The 5,047-nt window shown below is 40.7% G+C and overlaps 1 pseudogene; it reads left to right on the top strand.

The window, feature by feature from the left end:
* Positions 1-2,322: 2,322 nt before the first annotated feature.
* LOC136626546 (uncharacterized) lies at positions 2,323-4,842 on the top strand (annotated as a pseudogene).
* Positions 4,843-5,047: the final 205 nt, after the last annotated feature.

Here is a 5,047-nt window from a genome sequence, read left to right as displayed (position 1 = left end):
TCTTATACTGCTGAGGTAACATGAAAGCTACGCTGTGATTGGTTGCAATTTGTTATACTGCTGAGGTAACATGAAAGCTGCGCCTGATTGGTTGCAATTTCTTATACTGCTGAGGTAAAATGAACGCTATGCTGTCATTGGTTGCTATTTCTTTTACTGCTGAGGTAACATGAAAGCTGTGCTGTGATTGGTTGCTCTTATACTGGTAAGGTTACATGAAAGCTGCGCCGTGATTGGTTGCTATTTCTTATACTGCTGAGGTAAAATAAAAGCTGCGCTGTGATTGGTTGCTATTTCTTACACTGCTGAGGTAAAATGAACGCTGCGCTGTGATTGGTTGCTATTTCTTATACCACTGCGGTAACATGAAAGGTGCGCCGTGATTTTTTGCTATTTCTTATACTGCTGAGGTAACATGAAAGCTGCGCTGTGATTGGTTCCTATTTGTTATACTGCTGAGGTAACATAAAAGCTACGCTTAAATTGTTTGCTATTTCTTATACTGGTGAGGTAAAATGAACGCTGCTTGTGATTGGTTGTTATTTCTTATACCCCTGAGGTAAAATAAAAGCTGCGCTGTGATTGGTTGGTATTTCTTATACTGCTGAGGTAACATGAAAGCTTTGCTGTGATTGGTTGTTATTCCTTATACTGCTGAGGGAACATAAAAGCTGTGCTGTGATTGGTTGCAATTTCTTATACTGCGTTGTGATTGGTTGCTACTTCTTATACTGCTGAGGTAAAATGCAAGCTGCGCTGTGATTGGTTGCTATGTGGAATAATTTGTATTTATTGTGAATGTCCAATTGCCACTCCCACTCAATACATTTATATGCGTTTTTTTTTCATTGTTTAATCGATTTCAATTCTCATAATCTTTCGAATACTGAATTCTTCCATTTATTTATTTATTTATTCTTTTTTTCCAGCAAATTTGCGAGCATCGTCGACAGTTATGCCCCCCAAACGAAAATCGATTGGTCAATCTACAACTCAAGCACGAAAGAAAAAGGCATTGCGAGCTTCAGAAACAGACAAACAACGGGAAGCAAGATTAGAAGCTGTTTGAATACAAACTGCTCAAGGCCGTTCTTCTCAAACGAACGAGCAACGAGAATCCAGATTGGAAACCGATCGATTACGCACTGTTCAAGCCCGCTCGAATGAAACCGGAGAGCAACGAGAATCCAGATTGGAAACCAATCGATTGCGCACTGTTCAAGCCCGCTTAAATGAAACAGGAGAGCAACGAGAATCCAGATTGGAAACCGATCGATTACGCACTGTTCAAGCCCGCTCGAATGAAACAGGAGAGCAACAAGAATCCAGATTGGAAACCGATCGATTACGCACTGTTCAAGCCCGCTCGAATGAAACAGGAAAGCAACGAGAATCACGATTGCAAGCCAATCGATCACGCACTGCTCAAGCCCGCTCAAATGACACAGTTGACCAACGGACAGCAAGACTGGGAACCAATCGAGAACGCAATGTTCGATCCAGACAGACACTGCACGCTGATTTGAATCTTGCTGCATTCCATTACGATGCTGATTATGATTACAGTCATCATCTAAGTGTCGTTATTGGAAAAACGGACAACTTATGCAAATTTTGCCGTGCATTGAAATTCAAAAATGAAACTCCAGGAATGTGCTGCGCAGGTGCAAAAGTGAAATTGCCTGAATTGCATTTACCACCCGAACCATTATCAACGTTGCTATCCAGTGACACAAGCCAGTCTAAAAATTTCTTGGCAAACATATGCAAGTACAATTCATGCTTCCAGATGACATCGTTCGGTGCAACAGAAATCATACGTGACAATTACATGCCAACGTTCAAAGTCCAAGGCCAAATTTATCATCTCGCTGGATCACTTCTACCACTGCAGCATTCAGATCACAAATTTCTCCAAATTTATTTCATGGGAACCACCGATGAACAAATTGATCAACGTTGTCGAGTCAATACCAGCACTAATCGAGAAATTGTTGCTGTATTACAAAATTTATTTGAGCAACACAACCAATTAGTTCAACTGTTTAGGACGGCCCTCGAGCGAATGCCAGCTGATGATTACGTTGTTGTTATTAGAGCTGACAAAACACCAGTCGGCCAACACGAAAGACAATACAACGCACCAACAATTAATGAAGTGGCGACCGTCATAGTTGGCGAGAATTTAACTCGCGTGATATAGTTCTTCATCGCAGAGATGGTCATCTTCACCGAGTCTCCGAAACTCATCGCTCATACGATGCATTGCAATATCCAATTTTATTCTGGCAAGGAGAAGATGGATATCATTTCAACATCAAAATGAGAAATCCACAAACACATGAGGAGACCAATAAGAAAGTCAGTGCCATGAATTACTATTCATATCGATTGATGATTCGTGAGAACCCAGACAATCACATTTTGAAATGTCGGCATTTGTTCCATCAATACATTGTCGATATGTATGCAAAAATCGAGACCGAACGACTTCTCTTCATTCGATTGAATCAAACCAAATTGCATTCAGAAGAATATATTCATTTACGTGATGCAATTGCTACTGATGGCAATCCCAATGAACTGGGAAAAATGGTCATCCTGCCGGCTACATTCACAGGAAGCCCACGGCACATGCATGAATACGCACAAGATGCAATGACTTATGTTCGCGCATATGGCCGTCCAGATTTTTTCATAACATTCACGTGCAATCCAACGTGGGATGAAATTAAAGAACTTCTGTTGCCTGGACAATTGCCTTCGGATCGCCATGACATCATCGCACGTGTGTTTAAACAAAAATTGAAATCCATGATGGATTTCATTGTCAAACATCATGTTTTTGGGGAGACACGCTGTTGGATGTATTCTATTGATTACCGCATGCACACATTTTGATTTGGTTGATCGACAAAATTACACCAGACAAAATTGATGAAGTTATCTCAGCAGAAATCCCAGATTTCAACATTGATCCAGGCTTATTCGAAGTTGTTACTAAAAACATGCTTCATGGTCCATGTGGAGCAATCAACAACTATTCTCCATGCATGAAGGATGGAAAATGCACGAAACGCTATCCAAGAGACTTACATGCCGAAACTATTACAGGAAATGATGGATATCCACAATATCGTCGACGATCAACTGAAGATGGTGGCAAATTAGTCACTTTAAAAGTGCGCAACAATGACATTGAAGTCGATAATCGTTGGGTTGTGCCGTATTCACCATTACTCTCAAAGACGTTTAAGATACACATCAATGTCGAGTATTGCAATTCAGTGAAATCGGTCAAATACATTTGCAAATATGTCAATAAAGGAAGTGATATGGCAGTTTTTGGAGTGGAAAATGCATCTGCACCAATCGATGAAATCGAACGATATCAATTGGGACGCTACATTAGTAGCAATGAAGCTGTTTGGCGTATTTTCTCATTTCCAATTCATGAACGTCATTCAACAGTTGTTCATTTGGCAGTACATCTTGAAAATGGACAGCGCGTGTATTTTACAACAGAAAATGTACATGCAAGAGCATCTTCGCCACCGCAAACAACGTTAACTGCCTTCTTCTCATTGTGCATGCATGATTTGTTCGCAGGAACGCTACTTTACTCAGAAGTGCCAAAATACTACACATGGAATGCATCAGCGAAAAACTTTCAACGTCGTAAACAGGGCAAACCAGTTGAAGGACATCTGAATTTATATTCGTCTGACACGTTAGGCCGCCTGTATACAGTTCATCCAAACAATCAAGAATGTTTTTACTTGCGCTTACTGTTAGTTAACATGCGTGGACCGAAATCCTTCCAAGAACTGAGAACAGTAAATGGTGAAGTATGTGCGACCTATCGAGAAGCTTGCCAACAATTAAAGCTTATTGAAAACGATGCCCATTGGGACACAGCACTCAATGATGCATCAAATACTGCTCAACCACAGCAAATACGCACGTTATTTGCGATAATATTGACAACGTGTTTCCCATCCAATCCGAAAGATCTTTGGGAAAAATACAAAGATTACATGAGTGAAGACATCCTATGTCGTTTGCGAGCAATGAATCCGAACATGCAATTCACAACAAACGTGTATAATGAGGCGTTAGTTTCAATCGAGGATATATGTTTGGCAATCGCTAACAAAGGATTGGTGCAGTTGGGAATGTGTGCACCGAATCGAGCTGCAAATAACGCTTATGATCGTGATTTGCAACGTGAAACAAACTTCGATGTCGATGATTTGGGTACATTTGTTGAAAAGAATCTTCCAAAATTGCTTCCAGAACAACGCATTGTATATGACACAATCATAAAAGCAATTACAAATCAAAGCAGAGGATTGTGCCTCATAGATGCGCCCGGACGTACTGGCAAAACTTTTCTTATTTCAATCATTTTGGCAACTACACGATCACGGAATAAAATTGCACTGGCAATTGCATCATCTGGAATTGCGGCAACACTTTTGGATGGTGGTCGAACAGCACATTCAGCACTGAAATTGCCCTTGAATTTGCAAGCCACTGAGACGCCAACATGCAATATCACCAACAATTCCGGAATGGGCAAAGTTCTCCAAACTTGTGAACTTATCATATGGGACGAATGCACAATGGCTCACAAAAAAGCATTGGAAGCGCTTGATCGTACACTGCAAGATTTGAGGGGAAATGCACAGCCCTTCGGTGGAGCACTCATTTTATTGTCTGGTGATTTTCGACAAACACTGCCAGTTATACCACGTTCAACACCCGCTGATGAACTTAATGCATGTCTCAAATCATCAGTTCTATGGTGACATGTTAAGAAATTGACTTTGAAAACCAATATGCGTGTTCAACTACAAAATGATGCATCCGCCAAACGTTTTGCAAAACAATTGCTGGATATTGGAAATGGGAAGATGCCAATTGACAGATCTACACAATGTATCACATTGCCAACAAACTTTGGAAAGATGACATCAACCAAGGACGAATTGATTCAAAAGGTGTTCCCAAATATCGCGCGGAATTACAAAAATCATCAGTGGCT

This window comes from Eleutherodactylus coqui, chromosome 4, assembly GCF_035609145.1.
Source record: "Eleutherodactylus coqui strain aEleCoq1 chromosome 4, aEleCoq1.hap1, whole genome shotgun sequence".
In the NCBI taxonomy this organism is placed as follows: Eukaryota; Metazoa; Chordata; class Amphibia; order Anura; family Eleutherodactylidae; genus Eleutherodactylus; species Eleutherodactylus coqui.
This window is presented reverse-complemented; position numbering and strand designations above follow the sequence as displayed.